This window comes from Peromyscus maniculatus, chromosome 2, assembly GCF_049852395.1.
Source record: "Peromyscus maniculatus bairdii isolate BWxNUB_F1_BW_parent chromosome 2, HU_Pman_BW_mat_3.1, whole genome shotgun sequence".
Classification (NCBI taxonomy): Eukaryota; Metazoa; Chordata; class Mammalia; order Rodentia; family Cricetidae; genus Peromyscus; species Peromyscus maniculatus.
The window spans coordinates 139532374-139554162 of NC_134853.1; the positions used below are offsets into that span (position 1 = coordinate 139532374).

At 53.3% G+C, this 21789-nt stretch overlaps 1 long non-coding RNA gene across 2 annotated transcripts; it reads right to left on the bottom strand.

Annotated features, from left to right (window-relative positions):
- Positions 1-4383: 4383 nt before the first annotated feature.
- LOC143271978 (uncharacterized) lies at positions 4384-15602 on the bottom strand. 2 transcript variants are annotated; one of them, XR_013049311.1, is made up of 4 exons: positions 15382-15602; positions 12171-12286; positions 9678-9772; positions 4384-5024 (listed from the first exon to the last, which is right to left on the bottom strand). It is a non-coding gene; the product is annotated as an uncharacterized LOC143271978 (long non-coding RNA). The 2 variants fall into 2 exon arrangements; XR_013049310.1 differs by lacking the exon at positions 15382-15602 and having other exon boundaries at positions 12171-12669.
- Positions 15603-21789: the final 6187 nt, after the last annotated feature.

Here is a 21789-nt window from a genome sequence, read left to right on the forward strand (position 1 = left end):
TGTATTCTACGGCAGGACCTCTTTGCCGCCGCCCAAGGCCTCTGACAAGGTCCTGGGACCTGAGGCAGGTGTAACACCAAGAGTCTCCCAGCTGGCCACCTCACAGATCACACTCTTGTCACAGTTCAGCCCACAGCATTGTTCTCTCTGGCCAGCCTGATGCAGGGGTGGTAGCCAAGAACCCCCCCCCCCCCATCCTCAGAGACAGCAGCAAGAACGAGGCCAAGAACTAGACGGGCCTGTATTCGAATTCTGGTGCTATCTTTTTGACCGTCATTCCTAAAATCCGTTTCTCTCTCTCTCTGCAATGGGTATGCTAATACAACCCATGCTGTGGCTAGGAAGATTCACTGAGAGGAGTTCTAGCCAGGTGCCAGCACAAAGCAGGCCAGTCTCTTCAGAACCCATCCCTTGAAGAATCTCTTCCTCCTGGGCTTGACTCAAGCCCACTAACAGAGTTTCTGGCTTAACAGGGTCCTGAACTTGTCATTTTTGCCAAGTAGAGGATGGCTGTGATGTGCCCAGGGCTCTGAAAGGGTCCTTGGAACCAGGAGTGGGGCACAGCCTAGCAAGCAGGGAGGGCTGTTCTTCCACCCATCTGCTCCCAAACCCCTCCCACCAGGGATGGCGTTCGGCCCCTCCCCCAGCTCCCAGCACAGATGGCAGGAAGGAAATGCCAAGGCAGGGACAGGGAGGGGCCACTCAGCCCCCAGCGGCAGCAGCCCCTGCCAAGCTTCCCACAGGAACAAGAAGGGAGCCCCTCCTTCACCCATGGCATTGCCCCTCTGAGAGCCACAGCCCACTGATGCCCTGGTGCCTTGCATCCTGTTGTCATGGTAACCAGGACGGGGCTGACGTGCCGACAGGCAGTCCAGGAGCCGCTGCCACATGCATCACTTGAACTTGATGTGACAGACACTGGCAGGCGGCCTGCACAGGGGTGGAGAGAGGTGGTGCCCCTATGGGCAAAGGGATCCAGACCAGACAGGGGAGGCTCACATGGAAGCCTGCCAGCCAGGACATGTTTAGGGTCCTCTGAAACATGGAAGGCCCTAGAGGCTCCACCCATGGCCTGTCATGGGTCCTTTCCAGCTCCCATTTTTTTTTTCCCCTTTGTAAAACTGGAAGACTGGGCTAGGTAGGAAAGAAGAAATAAAATAGCATGGGCTGGTTTGTGATTGAAACACGACACAGATGTGGCTATTGTGGGAGGCCAGGCTCTGTCCTGGCTTCCACTCCTTCCTGACATCTGCCAGCCCCCACTTTCTGTTCTGCAGAATGGGGATATGGTGCTGCTTTCTCCACTGGGTTCGACTGTCCCACTCATCCGTGTGATAAGACGTTCTCAGGCTGGTGGTGTGGCTCAGTGGGTAGAGTGCAGACCTAGCATGCACAAAGCGCTAGGTTCAATCCCCAGTACTGCATATGCCAGGCATGGTGGTACGATTCTAATTGCAGAATTCCCGAGAGAGAGAGAGAGAGAGAGAGAGAGAGAGAGAGAGAGAGAGAGAGAGAGAGAGCAGGAGGATCAGGAGTTCAGGGTCATCCTTGACTATGTAGTGAGTTAGAAGGCCAGCCAGGGTTACATAAGATCTTGTTTCAAAAAAAAAAAAAAATTTTTTTTTTTTGTTACCTAAGCTGATTTTCACACCAAGCATTGTGCTAGGTGCTAGGGACCCAGTGAGCAAGGCTGACCCGTTCCCTCCCCTCCCTGAGCTGATATTCTAATGGGAAGGGCAGACTCAGAGCAAAGACAAGACTGTGCTGACCCTGGACCAACGGGAAGGAAAGACCAGGAGTAGCAGAATACCTGGGCAGAGGCTGCTTTTAGGAAGGAGGCTCAAGGCATCTCAGTTTTGAAGTCATTGAGAAGCTGGATTCTCTCAGCCTCCAGGCTCCCACGGAGAAGACAGCTGTGCTGAGGGAGGCAGGAGGAAGCAGAGAGGAGCACCATGGCTAGGGCTGGCCAGCACCAAGTGGAACTGGCTGGGTGTGTTCCCAGCATGACAGGAAGCTAAGAACAGAGGCCATGTGGCCCGACCTCCACTGGCATGCTGTTTGCAAGTGCTAGCGCCCAGAGACTGTGCCCGTGAGGTCGCCTGAGTAGAAGCCAGGTGCAAGGCAAGTATGAGTCTGGGGGCGCGCGAAAGAGATGGAGAGAAGCAATCTGATTCAAGATCGTTTGCGGCACTAGAATCACTAGGGGCTCATTCATGGTCTAGATGTGTAGGGTAGGCGGTGAGTGACACTCAGGTCTCTGGTTTTGGTATGACTTAAGGTACTAGGGGTGCCTATGTCTAAGACCAGGAAACCCCAGTCATATGTGAACCATCTGTAAAGATGAGACTCAAGCCGGGAGTGGCAGTGTACACCTGTGATCTCAGCACCCAGAAGCCAAGGCAAGAGGATCTTAAACTCAAGGTCAGCCTTGTCTACACGGTGAGAGAGTAACCTAACCACACCTCCTATACTGGTGGAGGATGTAGCTCAGAGGCAGAGCGCTTGCCCAGCTTGTGCAGAGCCCTGGGCTCAATTCCCAGCACTGCATGAACTGGGCACAGTGGGAAACACATGGAATCCCAGTCCTTAGAAGAGGTAGGAAGATTAGGAGTTCAAAGGGCATCCTCAGCAATATAGTGAGTCAGGGCTAGCCTGTGCTACACACAGAGAGAAAGAGAGGGTGGGGTTTAAGTTGTCTTTAACCTCCCTTCCCCTGATCCAGGGTCTTTCGAGCCCACTCTAGACGGTAGACTTGGCAAAGCTGCATGATGGGAGCCCTTGATCACGGCTCTGGTTTGTGAATGACAGAGACACAACTGGGGCATCCACAGGCACGGCAGCAGGCGGAGGATGCTTCCTTGAAGAGCCCACAGGCATGGCTAGAGAAGTAACCACTGGTACTCTTGCTCTCCCAAATCCCCAGTCCTCTAGTCTTTTTAAAATTGGAACCAAATTTCATTTTTAATTTTCTTTCCTCTTCAGTGGGACTTCTTGGCCACCTAGAGTCTAAAAGTATGGAAAATGAAGAAGATGGCAGGCGCACTGTAATCCTAGGTTGGGAGGGTGAGGTGGGAAGATGGCAGGTTTGAAGCTAGCCTGGACTACATAGTGAAACCCTGGCTTAAAAACCCAAACAAACGCAAAAACACGCACAGGAGGAAAGATGATAATGAATCGTTTGTGAAGTGGGAAAAGACTACCCCAGAAGCACACGGATATATGTTTTTAAATGTCACCATTCTGAAAACTATTTACCCACAAAAGCAGTGAAAGTAATTTGAAACCCCCCAAAAAAGGAAATTTGGGGGAAAAATTATAGTAGCACCCTCTTGACTTTGATGCAGCCAACGGGCTCCTACGTTCCCATGCCTACACTTTAGAGAACGTTAACTGGCGAGGCTCGAGCCCCACCGCGCCTGTGGTCAGTCAGCTATGGACAGGGTCCAAGAGGAACATGGCAGCCCACACTCTGGATACAGAGACTGTCTGTCATTCTCAACAGGAGGGAAGCGGGGGCCAGCAGACAAGGTCCCTTACATGAGTGTCAGCTAAATCCCTAACCGGAGAGGTGTGAACGAGCTGGGAAGACAAGGGAAATCTTCAAAGAAATGGGGAAACTTTGCAGCTGGGACCCAAGAGTTGTGGAAGAGAAAGCCGGTGGGTGGTGGAGGAATGCAGCCATTGTCCTGGTGAAGGAAGGATCCAACTCAGAGAAAGCAGAAGAGAAGTGGCCAGCTTCGGGTGGACGGGCATCACTAATAAGGACTATAAAGTCTGTATCCCTGGAGCCTGGGGTTACCAAGGCAAGTGCCTAGAAACCCACTCGGGTTGCACTGAAAAAGCAGTCTGGGTGGAGGGTAGTCAGTCACTTTCGGCGGAGCTGGACACTGTCTTTTCTTTTTCTCACAGTGTCTCGCTGTGTAGCCCAGGCTGGCCCTGAACTCACAGGGATCTGCCTGCCTCCCACATGCTAGGCTTAAAGGAGGCCTGTGCCTCCACACCCAGGCAAGCCGGCAAATCTTCACGCTCTCTAGCTGTGTGACGTTGGACATATTAGACTGTTTATCTCCAAGCCTGACTTTGCTTGCATTGAAAATGGTGAACGTGACCCAGGCACGGCAAATACATACCTCTCATTCCTACACCCACACCTGGGAGACTGAGACAGAAGGTTCTTGAGCCTAAAGCCAGCCTGGTCTACCTAAGGAGGCCTTATCTCCAAAGAATAAACAATGAAACAATAACAAAATGGTGGCCCTACTGACAGGAGAAAGGCCTAAGCGAGAATGCCTCTGTCACAAACCTGAGTGAAAATGCAGAGAGGAGGCAGGTAAAACACCTGCCTCGGAGCAGCTATCAGAAGATGCACCCAGTAATGTCATCTTTCATGTTTATTGCCTCTACAGAGGAGAGGTGCAGATGGAGCAAGGGCAGGGAGAGTGTGCTGAACTTTTGAGCTCTGAGGAGAGAACACTCTGGAATGCAGGAGGCTTTCATTTGTGGTCCAGGACTCCACCCTGAGCAACGGATGAAGGCCCTGCTTTCTGACCTTCTGCTCTGGGTCAGGCACTCTGCCAGGTCATCTGCTCCCATTAGCTCACACAGCAATGATAGGGGATCGTGTCGCAGTTAGCCTGCGCTGGATAATGAGTCGGCCCAACGTCTGTGGCTGAAAACCACCACCACCGCTTACTTGTTAAGCTTGTGGTGCTGTGGCTTGGAGGTGCAGCTGGGCTCCTCTGCTGTCGGCTGCGCTCACTCATGCATCAGCAGTCAGCTGCTCGTCGGTTAAGTGTCTCTGCTTCTGGGGGTTAGCCAGCTGTCATGGCCAGAGTGATGGGCGGGATCTGGCCATGTGTCTCTCTTCACCGGGCAGGACAGCCCCAGCTCGTTCACACCACAGCTGGGCAGGGTGCCAAGAGGACAACGGAGAGCGTGCAAGACCTCTTGAGACTCGGGCTCAGAACTGGCCATGCCTCTTCTACCACATTCTGTCACAGGCTGGAGCGAGTCACAAGGCCAGCCTAAATCCAAGGAGAGCAGAGAAACTAAAACATTGCGCTGACGTGAGTGAGACGTGTTCAGCACAGGGCTGGCTGTGGTGGCCCATGTCTTTAATTCCAGCACTCGGGAGGCAGAGGCAGGCAGATCTCTGAGTTCGAGGCCAGCCTGGTCTACAGAGCAAGTTCCAGGATAGCCAGGGCTAAACAGGAAAACCCTGTCTTGAAAAACAAAACAAAACAAAAGACATGCTCAGCAGAGGGGACGGTTATAGCTACTTGCGGTCACTCAGGTAGGTCTCCCTACCACCGCCATCTTATAGGGCAAGCCCGACCCACAGGCTCCAGTGGATTCCAAAGGGAGGGAGCTTTAAGGAAACCAAACGTGCTGAATCCATAGGGGTGTGGAATGTGAGGGCTGAGACCCAGCCAGCAAGATTCAGAGAAGTAACAATGTCTCGCCCAGTTTATATAGAGAGTGAGCGAGTGACATGGCCAGGCTTTGAACTCCAGAGTCTTACATTTGACACTCAAACTCCATTCTCTCGGTGGGGGGGACGGCGATGGGGTCCTGTTTGACACAATCTCAAACAACCCACTCTAACCAGCACCAGTGAAGCAGGAGAAAGGTCCGGAGTTAGGTCAGAGGGCCAAAGAAGATGGCTAGTGAGCAAAGTGCTTGTGCATGCGTGAGGACCTGATCCCCAGCACCCACGTAAAAGAACAAAATAAAAAGCCGGGCCTAATGGTGGAGAAAATGACGACGACCCTAGGGCTTGCTGGCCCTGCCAGTCTAGTCAGTCTGTGAGGCCAATCAGTGAGTAACCTTGTTTCAAAACAGCAGAGAGTAACTGAGGGAGACCCTTGACACCCACCACCGGTTTCCACACTCACGGGTGTGCACCCACACGCCCACATGCACACATATATACTTCACGTGGGAAACAAACAGCAGCAGCAGCAGCAGCAGCAGCAAAAATCTTGAATTCGAGGCAGGGGAATGTCAGGGGATGGAGCAGAGCCCATGGCCCCCGGCAGAGACAACAGCTCTATGCTGAGGATTCCAGCCTGCCACACAGAGGCACGGGACCCTGTTGGCCAGACCAGCACTGACCCTTTTCAAGGCCAAAACTCCGTCTGGGCCTCAAGCTGGCAGGGTCCCATCAGAAGCTGGCGGGGGTGGGGGTGGGGGAGGGAATGGCTTGTGGTGTCTCACTGAGCTCCCAGCTCCAGTGGTGACAGGCAGGGCCAAGAGATCAAAGAGGTGCCACGGGGCTGAATCAAGGATCTGCCTCTCAGAAGTGCTCTCATGACATCTCTGCCTGGCTGAGGGTGAGTGGAGGGCACCGGCCCTGCCAGGGGACTGCCCCACCTCCTCACCTCTGCTGCCATCGCCCCTCCCCCACGGACACCAGAGCCAGGAGCACAGCTGTGCCCAGCCAAGCTGCCGGGTGCCAAGCGGGGCCTGGCGGGCTCCCTCTCATCTGTCTCTCTTTAGCAGGAACAAATGGGAATGAGAGAATCAATTAACAAGCCTCCTTAGCCAAATGACGGCTGCTCCCACCTCCCCAGCCTGTTAACCCTTTTCTTCCAGGGATGATGGGGAAGGCTCTTGGGCTTGTTGCTGCAAGCCCAGGCCCTGGTGGTGGTGGTGGGGGGGCGGGCACTGAATGCCATGCTCCTGCCTATGCCAGATGTAGGTGGCAGCTGCCAAGCTAGAGGGCAAGTGCCAAAACATGAGAACCAAATTTCACCTCAACAGAATAGAATCTAGGGTCAGTCTTAGCACACTCAGAGACACCTGCTGCCACAGGGTAGGCCTAGCTCTTTCCTTCCTCTCCAGGGACCTGGGACCTCCTCCTGGCAAAGAAAAATAAACCGAAGGGGTAGGTATAACAGTGGTCCTTAACCCAAGGGGGTGAATCACAGTCGAGTAGTCCCTTCTAAGACCCACACTGGGTCTGGAAAGTTTATGGGCCTAGGGGATAGGGTGGGAGGTATCAAACCACTTTGCAGAAGCCCTGAGCACCCTTTCCCCTCCCACCATTCTGAAAGCAGACGCCCAAAGCTGAACAGTCTATCTGAGTGATTTAGGGAGGCGAGAAGGAGATTCTGGGAGTCCTGAGTTGTCAGGAGCCCTGGGTTCAAGCACCTGTTCAACACTGACACATTGCTTGATGACATTTTGAATTATTAACTAATAGTCCATTCGCATCAAATGTCATTACTTTTGGCCCAGGAAGTTTCCCAAGCCTTGGGTTGTCTTTAGCCTTGAGCTGGCTTCATTATATGACTCAAGAGGTGCCATTCACAGTCTGCTCCACCATAGGCAGGGCCACTGAGGTCTCTCTTGTATCAGATGAGAGAAACAAAGACATATACATACATATATATATATATATATATACATATATATATATATATATTTTCAGCCTTCTACATGCAGAAAGACTTATCAAAGTTAAGATAAGGAGCTGGAGAGATGGCTTAATCAGTAAAAGCATGGGGGCCTGAGTTTGGATCCCCAGTATCTACATAAAAAGCCAGGCATGGTGGCATGTACCTGTGATCCCAGCACTGGGGAGACAGAGACAGGAGGATCTCTGAGGCTTGCTGGCTACCAGTCTGTGAGCTCCAAGTTCAATGAGAGACCCTTAAAAAAAAAAAAAAAAAAGGTGGAGAGCAATAGAATAAAAATATCAGAAGGTGACCTCTGGCCTCCATAGGAATGCGCGCGCGCGCGCACACACACACACACACACACACACACACCAGCATACACATTACAAAATATATAATATATACATATATGTGCATATACACACACACACCAGCATACACATTACAAAATATATAATATATACATATATGTGCATATATATATATATATATACACACACACACATTTGGGGGGGCGTTCGAGACAGGGTTTCTCTGTGTCATTTTGGTGCCTGTCCTGGACCTCGCTCTGTAGACCAGGCTGGCCTCGAACTCACAGAGATCCGCCTGGCTCTGCCTCCTGAGTGCTGGGGTTAAAGGCGTGCGCCACCACCACCACCCGGCTCATTTTTAAAAACTATATGCAACTTGCATTGAAAAACCTACCATTCCCATCCCCACACCCCAACCTTAGACTGGAGAAAAGACCCCAAAGGCAGGAGACAGCAAGAAAGACAACCGAGAAAGGGTAATGGGGAGCTCCCTCTGCCAAGCCCCGCCCACACACTCCAGTGGTTTCCAGAATCAAGGAGGCCAGGGTACTCCAAGACAATCCTCACTCTGCATGGAGGTAGGGCAGGAGTGAGTACTGTGTTCCAGTCAGGGTCTCAGAGACGTTTTGGTTATCCACCCACCCATGGTTCCCTGTCACAGACAGGCAGTGAGCTTCTACAGTCAGCCATTCACCAGTTAGGTTGCCAAATGGTAGGGTTAGCACAGGATGTAGGGATGGTTCTTGAAGACAGAGCCATTGATACCCACCACACTAACTTTGGTGAAATGGAGATATACTGGGCCTCACTTTTCTGATCTGTAAAATAGAGCTAATTATAATGCCAGCCTCACTGAGCTACCTTGAAGATTAAGTGAGATAACTCAAATCAGAGTGCCTAGTACACCTTGATATGGGAAGCAAGCTTGACCTGAGACCTCTCTAAAGTGAAGCATCCTGGCTAATCCCCCAGCTCAGTGCCCTGGGATTCCTGAGCCCAGAGCTCCAAAACAGATGGTGAGTGAGCAAAGGGCCTTCTCTCAAGGTCTGGAGCCTGCTTCTCTTACTCAGGACTAGGGGATGCCCCCTGCTCTTCTTCCTTGTCCAGGGCTAGCCCCACCCTCCTAGGCTCTGCCCACTATCTGGAGAAGAGCATTCACACAGATATCCAGAGCAGGCAGCCAGGGTTCAGACTCCTTTCTGGCTGGGTGATCATGCCCAGACCCCCTAGCCCCTATGTGCCTCAGTTTCCTCACCCTTAACAATGAGACTGATAAGTGCAGCCACCTCACAAGGTCGCTTTGTATGTGGCCCATCACATAACAAATGCCATGCAACTATTAGCCATTCACGTTATTAACGCGGCTGGCTCCCACTCCATCCTGTTGCGGAAATGGCATGGACCTCTGCAGGAGAGAGCTGAGTGCTGGGACAGAGCCGTAAACAAGACTGATTGACGCCGTCTGTCCTCCTTGCTCCCATCCTGGTGGAGGCAGACACATCAACAGGCAATTGCAATGCAGCGTGACCAGGGCCACTCCCCAGGGAAGTCCAGGCTGGGGGTTGGGGGTGGGGTCTGGAACACACTGCACAGGCAGAAGAGAAGCCAACCCCACAGAGGGCCAGGGCAGGGCCTCTGGTGGAGGTGAAGTCTGTCAGACGATGCAAGTTGCGTGGGTGGAAAACAAACAGGGCTGGCCCAGCAAGATGGCTCAGCAGGTAACAGCGCTTGCAGCCAAGCCCAAAGACCCATGTTCCACCCCTAGGATCCATAGGGCAGAAGGAGAGTCGACTCTTTCAAATTGGCCCTGACCTCCACACACAGGCTGTGGCACACAAGTACATGCACATACACATATGCACACACACTAAATCAATAAATGGTTAATTAAAAGGGGGGGCAGGTCGAGGGGACTAGGCAGTACAAGTATTTGAGTGGGAAGAGGAGATGCAGAAACACACGTCACCTAGGCTGTTCTTGGTCAGTTCTGGTGAAGAGATCCTAGGAGAGGATAAGCCTGGAGGGCATCTCAGTGGTGGCGTGGTCGATGGAGCTGCCCCTCTGCACAGAGAGCACACGTTGGTAAATTTGTACTTCGGTAACATTGGGCGTGAGGGTGTGTGGTGTGAGGGCATGTTTGGAAGGGTGGAGGGCTTGTCAGAGCTCACTACCCTGTTTGAGTCAGTGGAGAGAGTGAGCACCCACCGAGCGAAGTCCGGTGTATATGTCTGTGGGTGTCCCTAAGCCTATGGTTTGGGTGTTCCATGGCTTGCATGTGTATTTTGTGTGTGAGAATGTTCTTGCCGGTAAGTTGCCTGAGTGTGTGTGAGAGAGAGCGAGCGAGAGCCAGAGAGGCAGGGCAGTGAGCCGTCCCCCGCCTCTTCCAGCGCTACTGCATCACACACACACACACACACACACACACACACACACACACACACACACACACACACACACACACACACACACACAGGCACTCACTCCCATACTCCTGGGTTGAGAGGGAGGGGAGGCTGCCCATGGCTGCCACAGCCAGTCAGAACTTGCTCATTTGCATGTTAATGAAGCCCTGGGAGCTCTCCAGCTCCAGACTGACAGGAGCCCCTGGCCCAGCCCTCCCCTGACAGGCCTGGGAGGGAAGGGGAGGCTGAGAGCTAGCCAGGGAAGAAGAGGCCGCAGAGGAGGGGCTGCCCCCACTCCTACCCTGGGTCCCCACTCTTCGCTGTCCAGCACCTAGCTGTGTACCCCACTTTCTAGGCTCCCCGCCTGATGCAGGAGAGCTGGGCCGAAGCCTTCGCCAGGCTGGGGTGAAGTCAAAGGAATCTGCTCAAGGACCCAGATCCAGCCACCCACGCTCTGAGCTGTCTACCTGCGAGCGGTGGGTCTAGGTGGGAAGCCTTCTCTCTGGCTGCTACCCCTCCAGCATCAGTCACACTAACGGAACCACTGCACGCCCCAGCCACCCCTGCCCAACACGAAGGGCTGGGTTCATCTGGAACCAAACCTCTCGAGTCCTTCCTTACCACTGCCAGAGTTCTGTCAGGGAGGAGCAAGTCAGGGCAGGGAGGGAGGGGGAAAGGTCTAGAATGGGGGCTCTGGAGACGTGTGGAGACTGGGGTAACAATGGAGGGACCCCTTATCTGTGGTGTTCAGGAAGCAGCGAAGTTCCCCAGCTCTGATCTACAGTCTGGGTTCAATCCCTGGGGCTCCTCTTATTTTATCCCTAGGACCTCTGAAATCGGATTCCTAGCCAGCCCCCTGATTCTGTCACCTTCCCCAACCCCCAACTCCCTTTGGGCATCAGCCATTCCTCCCCCTGCCTTTCTCCTTAGCCAGCCACTTCCCACAGGAGGCCATTGCTCTCTGGGGAGCCCACAGCAGCTGGCTACCAAACATACTGTCTGGTTTTGTCTCAGAAATGTGTCCCCTGCCTTGGCACTGGGACTCTTGGGCTGGGGCCCCAGCTCCTCCCTCCTCAGTCTGGGCTCACAAGGCACTTTCTTTCCCTTTTCTTTCCTGTCCTCCCACCTCTCTGTGCTTACCCTGGGCTTGGCTGAGGCCCTCTGTGTCTCCCAGCCTCCGCCTCCATCTCTCCCTCCTTCCCAAATGCTCAAATATTCAGATATCCTCTCTCTCTCTCTCTCTCTCTCTCTCTCTCTCTCTCTCTCTCTCTCTCTCTCTCTCTCCCTCAGCATATACCTCTGCCCACCCCACTCCTCCCTGCCAGGCCCAGATATGTCCTTACTATAGAGTTGGAGAGCTAGTGGTGAGGGCACCTCCAGGACCCAGGGCTCTGAAGGTGAGGGGAAAGCCAGGCTGTTGCTGGTGTTAATTGCAGAAAGGATATCTGGCAGAAATAAGGTGGTTTTTCTGCTTCAGTGATGACGGTTACAATCAAATTGTCCACAGACAATTAGTGGAGTGGGAGAAATAAGAATTAGATTTCTAATTATTTTCCCAGTAAAAGCCACCCTGGACCTGTGGGTGAGGGGCAAGGGCTTCTCCGTGGAGCTCACAAGTGCTCTGGGGCCTGGCATCCTTCGAGCCAGGGGCCCGAGGGCCCAGGTTGGAGTTGGTGGAGCCAAAGTGAGGTGGCCCAGTCCAGCCCTCAGCACCGCAGGGAAGCAGAAAAAGAAAGGGCCTGCCTTTGCCTCATGAGTCTTGAGCTTCTAGAAAGAGCTGGCAACTGGGAGACCCGGGTCCTAGCATCAGCTTTGAAACCATGTGCTATCGGTTCCCATTTTTGACCCTCCTTCCAAAAGTTCCCAGGGTGTGGAGTTGCGGGGTATCAGTGGGGATAGAGAGTTCCTCAGTCAAGGTAGGCGTCCTGAGGCCCAGGCTCACACACGGGTATCCTCATTCACACATGCACTCTCCTCCCATATCCCTCTGCCCCTGGATGGCCTGTCTGTTTCTGCGGCAGAGAGAACTCAGGGAAAGGGTGCCGAGCCTCGCTTACCCACAGGAGCCTGTTGGATGTCACTTTGAAAGGAAGGGAAGGTCTGTCTGGCTTGGCTAATGTCCTCCAGTGCCTCGGGTGTGGCTCCTACATGGCCTGTGTTCACTAATGCACTGCTGTCGTGGTAAAACCACTGACTCAGGTGTTTTGAGGACGGGAGAGGTAGGAAAGGGGTGTCTCTAAGGGACAGCTTTAGGACGCTGAAGGGAGGGACGAGCAAGCATTTATCCAACCAGCTGTGCCCAGGCCCACCAGACCCAAGCTTTATCAGGACACAGAGATGGACAGCCAGCCGGAGGACCTGGGCGTAGGACAGGCTCAGGTTTGGGTCTGGGCTGTGCCCTTTCACACCATTTGGACCACCTGTACTTCCATAACCTCACTGACACTCAGCTCTCCTCTCTGTGGGGTGGGGAGCAGCAGTGGCAGCTTTCTGGGATCGTTTTGCAGCATGGTTCTGTGACCATGCTTCGCACCTGGTGACATGCTTTTGAGTGTAAGAGTTATTACCCCGACCCCCTTGACATGGACACCAGCCCCACCCCCACCCCTGATATCTAACTTAAGAGTCTGCAGGAGGAAGTGCATGGCCATCTCAGCACCTTCAGGCCTGACTCCACTTTGACAGGGAGGGTAGGCATGGCAGGCTGCTACCCAGGGACCATTCACACACTAACACACAGGTCTCATACAAGTGATTCCTGTGATCACCCACAGTCACACACACACACACACACACACATCCTTCCTGGGCCAGCTCCCTCCTGTCCCCAGGAAGAAGCAGTTAGGCAGCTGCTGTCCCCAAGTGAAATGAGGGGAAGCTTGAGTCCCATCCACCAGGGCTGTGCAAGCCAGCTGTGGGTCTGGATGGGGTGAGGGTCGCTAATTTCAGCCACAGCTCCACTGTATCTCCACTACGGTACCTCTGTGGCCAGCTGTGTGGGATCAGCAGGGAGGAAGTACCTCTAACCTGTATTGATTTGCCTGCTAGTTGGCCTTCTTTGACAGGGACAGGGATGCCTCGGCCACCACCCATCTCTTTCTTTCTCCCCCACACCATCTCCGTATCTCTTCCCCTGTCTCCCTGGATCCCAGGTCTCTGCAGCTCTGGGCCTGGGTCTCCCACACCCTGCCTGAGCTATGTAAATGTGGTATTTCCCTCTCATCACCCCGACTGCCTGCCTGGCTCACATTTAATTTGATCCACAGAGGCGCCTCTACAGAGTCACTCATCAAAGCTTGAAGACAATTAGGTGAATGTCAGGGTGGCCCGGGCTCCTCCGGGGCAACCAGAATCTGGAGCTGGGCTGTGAAGGGTGGGAATAAGAGGCCAAGTTAGAATCTGGGCCACCCATGGGGCTTGCCCAGGCTTAGTGGTCCACTCCTGCTGGGGAACCAGAAGTCTGAACTGCCCAGTGTCAGCTGCCCAGAACCCTACTTTGAGGAGTGCATGGTGCTCCTGCAGCGGAGGACTCCTCCTCCTGCCCCCACCCAAGGCACAGAATGCAAGAACTCGGTTTGGAGGAGCTGAGCACTACACTGGGTCAGGGTCCCCTGAGAAAACCACACATTCTTTTCCCAGACACTCCCTGGCCCTGCCCAAGTCTGCTCCCAGAGGGTCTGTCTGCCGAGCTAAAGTCCAACCTTCTAGCCCTTCCTCTTGCCTCTCTGCCTCTCCAGAGTTTCTTCGTAGCTTTGATCATTTTGTGCTGTTTTTTACCCGTTCCCATTGCCTTCCTTCCCCCTCAAACCTCTTTCCTGGGCCCTTCCTCTGCGTCCAGCCTCCTGTAGCTTAAGCCGCTTGACTCTGATTTGCCATCTCAACCTCTGGGGCTGACTTTGCTCCGAGGGCCCATCCTCCTGGATGCCTCTCCACTGCCCCCTGGTCGGCCCCACCTCTCTCATCAACCTCTCTGGTCATTTCCCTCCTGCTTGGCTCCCACCAGCAGGCTGTCAACACGTTTATTCTCCCCCTTTTAATGAGAATAAAATAATTTATGTTTGGTTCTTTTGTAAGTGCGGTGTATAAGTAAGCACACACTTGCGGGGGCAGGGGGCATGCCTGCGTGCATACTTATACACGTGCAGAAACAAGAGGAAGACACTGGGTACCCTTCTGCATCACTCTCTGCTTTCTTCCTTTGAGACAGAATCTCGCTGAAGCAGGAACTCACTGTTTTACCAGCCAAGATGGCAGCCAGCGAGGCCCAGCAACCCTCCTCCCCCTACCCACCCCAGCACTAGGGTTACAAGAATGTACAGTCACGCGTAGGTCTTTATATGGGTGCTGGAGATTTGAACTCAGGTCCTCACGCTTGAGCAGCAAGCACTCTCATCCATGCAGCCATCTCCCCAGCCTTTAAAATATCTTTTAAAACTACTTTCTCTTAATAGCCCAACTTCTGTCCTATTCTTCACTCCACAGAGAAGCTTCTAGAAAGCTGTCTACACTAGATGCTTACACTTTTGCTGTGTCTCCCATGCTCCTCGGCCCATTCCAGTGCAATCATCCTTGCCAAGGTCACTGGCAACTTCCATCACTCTATCCCTGGCCACGCCTCAACTGGATGCCAAGATATCAGTGGGCACTGCTGCCCTTGCCTTTCCTGTTGGCTCTCGTTGCCCCCACCCCATCCTCTGCAGGAACATTTCTAATGCCTCCTCCGCCCTCCAGCCCAGGCCTTCTCCCTGCTCATCTCTCACAGGACCCTAGTCATATACTTCCGGCCCAAGGCTTCAGAAACTTTCTATATGCCCATGGCCCGTGATCCCCAGTTCCAGCAAGGGGCTGTCTCGTGAACTAGGATCTGACCATTCACCTATATCTCACGGCATTGCCAAGTTTTCTTAACTGTCACCAGACCTCCCTTCTGACCTTTGCTCCTGGCTCCCCCAACTTGATGATTGAGTTCTCCCACTTTTTCACACAGAGTGTTGAGGAGCTGTCTCTGAGACTGCTCTTTCTGTCTGCTCAGGCCTCAGAGTTCCCATGGTGCCCTGAGGCATCATAAGCTGTCTACCTTTGGGTGTTTATCACCCTTCCACCTCCCCCCACCATGGAATAACATCTTCTTTCCTGCTTATCCAAATCTATAAATCCATCCTTCCTCCTTTCTCCAAAGCTGATTTCCAACCCTTCCCCAGGAAGCCCCTGATTTCGGTCCCAGATGGAATGACTGACTCCCACCCAAGCTGGGCATTCAGCAGTCACCTCCACTCTCCTCCATGCTCAGACTCCATGTGATTTCCCAGGCTGGCAAGTGGGCCATGTGACTATCCCTATCCAATGAACTGTGGACAGGGGTAAATGATTCCTATCTGGCCAATCCTGAGGAGCAGGTATCTGGCCTTCTGGCTGTGATAAGTCTTCAAGACCCCCATGGCATCAGAGAACACCAAGTTACTCCCAAAAGGACAGCAGACCTGAAGAGAGGGGCCTGTTCTGCAGCAGGCTTGGTCTGAACAAACAAACCTGTATTCATATGCTAAGAGGGCGGGGGAGGGTTGTTTGTTACCTCAGCCTTGCCTTTCCTGTCCTGACTAACAAAGTCATGTCTGCTACTACTTTCCCTGGAGGAAGCTAGGGGATGGTCCTCAGCTCCTCAAGGGGTGGGTTTGAAAGTCTCACACTCTGTGAGTGCCCACTGAATGCCAGACTCATTGTGAGATCTCCCAGCACAGCAGGGCTCAGTGTATCAGAGAGAAAAAGACAACTATATTCAGCGGCTGGGGTTCTGGGCACTGGCCAAGTCTGGCATGGGAGTCACTTTCCTGGAGTTGTGAATTGTAGTAGCCCTATCCTGCCCAATTATAAACGTTACGACTTTGGTCCCTAGAGAAGGAAAAATCGGGGCTCTGGAAAGGGCGCAGGAGAAATGGGACCCATGACTGTAATATCCTAGTGTTAATATCATAACTGTGACATCAGAGACATTCATGTGTGTGTGTCGAGCACTTCTCCAACGGCATTCCCTAGATACCCGTTTGTTCTCCCAGCAGCAGCCCATGAGGCTACTCACTCACATACTGCATACAGACAAGGGTGTTGAGGCAGGGCGGAGGTAAGGAAGTCATTATGAACAGCAAAGTCATGGCCTGAAACTAGGATTTGGCTTCATCCCCATAATACAGGTTCCTGGGACAAGGGTAGTGTGGGGTTCCTCCCCAGGCCAGAACCTGGCTGGATTTGGGCTTTCAGGGCTAACGTGAGGGCAGAAGCTGAGGGACCTGGTTTTCTGACTGTGTCTTGGGAGATGACACACACACACAGCTCTTTGCACGGTGGGGGTGGGGGAGCGGGAAGCAGGCATGAAGTCCAAGCATGGACACAGCGTCCCGTCCTCTGCTGTTACAACCTTTGCCCCGATGCAGGCCCTAGACTGTTCTGGCTCCCAAATGGCATAAGAACTAAGCCAGAGGCCATCCCTTCTGTGACATGGGTGGGAGAGACAGATGTGGTGGTGGTGTGGGGGGTTGGCTTCCAAAAGCATGCTCAGGGATAGCAGTGTGTAAACAGGCCTTTGGAGAAATAGGCGAGAGAATGGTGGAGAAACAGGTATACATGCCATGGGATACTCACCTGCCACTGCCAGGAGCCTGCTAGCAATGGGTGTTCCCGACGAGAAGAATCCAAGGCTGTGTTGTGACTATGTGGGCGCTGAGGTTCCTCAGCTCTGTGACACCTCACTCCAAAGACAGAGCTCAATTAATCGCATCTCATCCTCCTTTACAAATGAGGAGGCTAAGTGTCTGAGACGCTGACTGCCCAAGGTCACTCCACCAGTGAACAGCAGAGTCTGGCAGAGTCCAGGTTCATGCACTGCTCACGGCTCCAGCTGTTCCCAGCAGTGCCAGTCCTGATGAGAGAATTCCCCACGTCCCCAAGGATACCTCCTACTGGGGGATCAGGTTACCTGGGCCTCCTGAAGCCAGGGTGAGCCCTTGCCTCACACGCCCACCCGTGTGCTAGGGACAGAAGGGGGACTTTATGTGCAATCTGCCAGACTCTCCAGAAAGCACTTAGGTTTACGATGTGCATGAAATTGATCGCCAGTTGGCGCGGCCCCCGCTCACTCAGTGCCAGCCTCTCGCTGGCAGGAGGCTATCCCCACCCCCACCTTCAAGGAGCATCAAAGCCGCCTGCCAAGGCCCCTTGTGAGGGTCCTTCTCCAGGAACAAGTGCGGAACCGAGGGAGGAATTCTGCCCAAAGGCCTTTCCACTGTACACACCCCCCTCACTCGCCCCGTGAGAGTTAAATAGCTACGTGTTTTATGCCAATTTCAGCCTCTTCGGCTTCCTCTCTAACGAGCCCGATGCTTTCAAAGGCCCCACTAATTGGTGTTTGTGCCTCACACGCCACGACACTTTGATAGTCACTTAGGACGTTGGTCCATCTATCACAGCCCCGATACAACGAAGTTCACCTGGCTGCATGCACCAGGGTCTCCAGCCTGTGTGCGCTGGTGCACGCACGCACATAAGTGTGGGTGTGTGTCTATGTGCCACGTGAGGACACACAGTTGTCTTCTTTCCTGTCAACAGGCTGTCTCTGTCTGGGCACACCCCTGTGCACATGTGCACAAATGCTCCTTAGAGGGTAGCTCTTGTGTACCTCTGTGTTTGTATGTCAGTGTGAGTGTGCATGGGGGTGTGAATCGGCATATGTGTAGGCTTTCCTGGGCAGGAGGATCTGTGTGCACATGTAGCAAGTGTATGTGTGTTCATGCATGTACACGTTGGGGAGGGGGGTGTTTGTCCATGAGAATACTTGGCAATCTACTAATGAGGTAGTCCATGTGGATGTGCAGGCTTATGTCCCTTCAGCACAGGGGAAGGTGTAGATGTCATGGAGGGCATGCAGGCAGGGCGAGGAGCAAGTCTGGTCCCCTGTGTGTCCCAATGCCTCTGTGTGCCTAGGTGACTGTGTATGTAGTATCTGTGAATGGCATGCAGAGGCAGGTGGAGACCAGGCTGGACCCAAGGCTTTGGGTTTAAGGCTTTGCTCTGCCATTTGCCAGCTCCACGACTTTGGTTACTTGCACAACCTCTAGTCTTTGGCTTTCTCGTTTGGAAAATGGATAATAGAAGTTTTTACCCCATCCTGACATGCAAGTGGGGGAAAGCTGGTGACTGTGTGAGAAACAGGACAGAAGATGTTCCTGTGTGCTGGGCTGTGTTGGTGCATGCCTTTAATCCCAGCACTCAGGAGGCAGAGGCAGGTGGATCTCTTGTGAGTTCAAGGCCAGCCTGGTCTAAAAGCGAGTTCCAGGACAGCCCATTACAGAGAAACCCTGTCTCTAAACAACAACAACAACAAAGATGTGCCTGTGTATCAGGCAGCTGGGGCAGGCTCTTCGCTTGGGTTTGTTCCTCCTCCTTTGGGCAGATACCTTCCTGGGGGCTCGCTATGCAGCCAAAGGAGCTGCCTGGACATCTGGCGAGAGAACTAGAAGAGTGGTGGTGAAGCCTGGCCAGGCCTGGAGCCATAGCTGGCACCTCTGAGATCTTTGTCACTTTCAAAGTGAGCTTACGCTTCTATTACCTACCTATTGCACACGGGAAACCGGGGTACAGAGGTAGTTGGGGACTAAAGAGAGCAGGGTTTGTTGTCAAAGGCTGAGCCTCTGATTCTGGAGGGAGACCAGGCATGCACGCTGTCACGCACCCCACACACAGGCCTGGAACAAGGGACTTTTCATTGAGCCTTGGCCTGGGGTGCATGCCTTGGACCATGAGGGCAACCTGTCTAGGAGCCCAGCCCTGTTCGCTTCTATAAACACACGCAGACAGCTCTGCTCTCAGCCCATCATGTACTCACAAAGAAACGTGCCCAGAAAGGCAGGGACAGGAAAAAAAAAAAAAAAAAAAAAAAAAGCAAAGGGCAGAAGCCCTTGTACCCTAGAATGTAATTCCTACCCTACGTTCCCCTTGTTTGCACACTGCCCCTTAATTGGCTGGGCCTGGCAGGTGAGTCATGACAAAGATGGGGTTCTACCCTTGGGCAGGTCACAGGGTCTTTACATCCACCTAGTGATGTATGGTGCTACCAGATAAAAGAATGGCCCCTAGATCCGGGCCACACTGCCTGAGATTGTAGCCAATACATGTCCCTGTTTTGTGTGTGTGTGTGTGTGTGTGTGTGTGTGTGTGTGTGTGTGTTTTATTTGGTTTTAGTTTTGGTTTTGGTTTATATTTTGCAGGATACCTTCTTTAAAAATACATTTTAAATTTGAAAATTATGACTAAAAATCCCACCCATCTACAATAGCACTTCAGCCCTGTCAGTTGGCATTCCCATCATTAACACCACAAACTTCAAAGTCTTCACCTACTCCAGCATCAGGGGTGACTGTGTCCACTCCCACCAACCCCTAGCCTTTAAACTTATTGGTATACCCATTTCCCTAAATGTATCCGGCATGACTCTGAAACAAAGCAGAACTGATGCTCTACCTCTGTCCTTCACTTCTGTCCCCTCGCCTCACCAGACTCATTCTGGCATCATATGACACAAGCTCTCCCTTGATCAGGACCCCTCCCCTGCTCCCGACAGCCTGACCCAGCCTGCCCCGAAGGACCCTTGTGTTGGGCTTGGGCCTTGAAGTCCTGACTGGGGCTGGCAGCCAGCAAGAGGAGCAGAAGGGACCCAAGGGGCTAGTGGCCCCCTCCTCGGTCCTGTCGCCCCACCCACCCAGCCGGTGGCCTGTCTGCCTTCCTGAGCTCATTAACTGCAGGTCACCGTTCAGCAGGAAAGACAAGGCGTGGGTTCTGCGGGCGTTCATTAGCCGTGAGAGGAACAGTGTGTGTGAAATTAGCAGTCACCTGAGGACCTCGATAATTTCATAATTAGGAGGCCTAATGGCTCCAGCTCTGGATGCCAAATGACTTAACCCCTTGCCTGCTGGGCCCCCAGCCCCCCAGACCAAGGCTGCAGGGGAGGGCCAGTAGGAGCCCTTCTCCTCCAGCGCCCTTCCCTAGTGTCCATCCTGCTCGTTTGTGTCACCCAACATCTAGCACAAAGGCTGGCCCAGACACAGGGGTCGCAGGAGCAAGGTTTATGAAGTGAATGAATGAATGCATGAATGAATGAACAGGTGCCTGGACGGGGAAGGCACTGCAGCCCCTGCTGCTGCGGGTGCTCAGAGAGGAGTGCTCCAGAGAGGGAAAGGAAGGGTGCTCCATCTGCACAGGAAGGGAGTGGCTGAGTGCAGGCCTGTGTGTGTGTGTGTGTGTGTGTGTGTGTGTGTGTGTGTGTGTGTGTGTACACGTGCAAGCATGAGGGCACACACATGTGGATGTAGGATGTCAGCTTCCAAGGACCTTGTGTGTGGCCATGCCCAGGCTGCCATCTGGGAGCATGTTCTGCCGCCTCCTGTCTCTGTGGCAGGACCCAGGTGCCTCTCTCCATGCCAGCTTCTCTTGGCACCCCCTGAATGACCACATCCAGAATGTCTATACAGGGAGCTTGGGGGCATTCTTGGCCGGGAAAGGAGTCCTAGGGGGCTTGCTTTCAATCTTCATTTGCATTCCAAGTACAATGTTTTCACTTAGAGAGAATATTTATTTGGAATTCTGAGAAATCTATGCTAATACTGGGGGGCTAAAGATCCACCCCTCAGCTCGCATGGCAGTAAGACAATCTCCTGCGACCCTCCTTCACCTTTCTCAACCTGGCCTCACTCCTCCCGACCTTCCCATGGCCCTGCAGAGACAAGCACTGATGGAGGGACGGACGGTGTCCTCCCTTACTCCCTGAACTGTAGAAAGGAGGCAGCGTCCTGGAGCCGAGGAGGGCCAGAGGGAAGGAGAATGAGGCAGGAGCAGAGATGAGAACAATGAAGGAATAGAGAAGAGAGGGGAGGAGGAGAAGGATAGGAAGTCTGAAGGAGGTGAGAGAGGGGAGGGAGAGGAGGGAGGCTGAGAGCATTATCGGCACTTAAAAAGCGAGCAGCTCAGTTCTTCTTTGGCACAAATAATGGCTTTTTATGAATAAATCATGTGTCAGACGCCTCCCAGGGAGTGAGCGTGGAGGGGGGGCGCGTCTGCTGGGCTCCAAGGCTGGTGGGGAGGCCAGTGACAGACCCCCAGCTGCAGGGGTGTTGTCCCCTCTCCTGATGGGGCCCAGGAGGACCGGAGCTGTCTCTGAACTGTCTCTTGAGCTAGCCCAAGCTGGGCAGAGCTCAGTTATCACTCTGAGGTGGTCTCCTGGCTCTCTGCTCATGATTCGGGCTGGATCCCAGGGCTGCCCCTCTGCCCCTCTGCTCCCACAGACAGCAGAACAATCCAGAAGATGTTTCTGGCAGGGGAACACCAGCCTGGTGCTCCCGAGAGAGGAGGATGTGCCAAGTCAGGCAGGCACACCCAGAGAGCAAAGCATGCGGTGCACATGTGGAGACGGAGAGAGCAGTCCACACAGGCATGGCATCCACACATGCGGGCACACTCGGAAATGGATACACTATAATTCACACACTTGCATGCACGTATACACACTCAGCAATATGCACTCGATAGAGATCTCAATCCCCCCCAGCTTGTTCACTAACACTTACACACACACACACAGAGAGAGAGAGAGAGAGAGAGAGAGAGAGAGAGAGAGAGAGAGAGAGAGAGAGG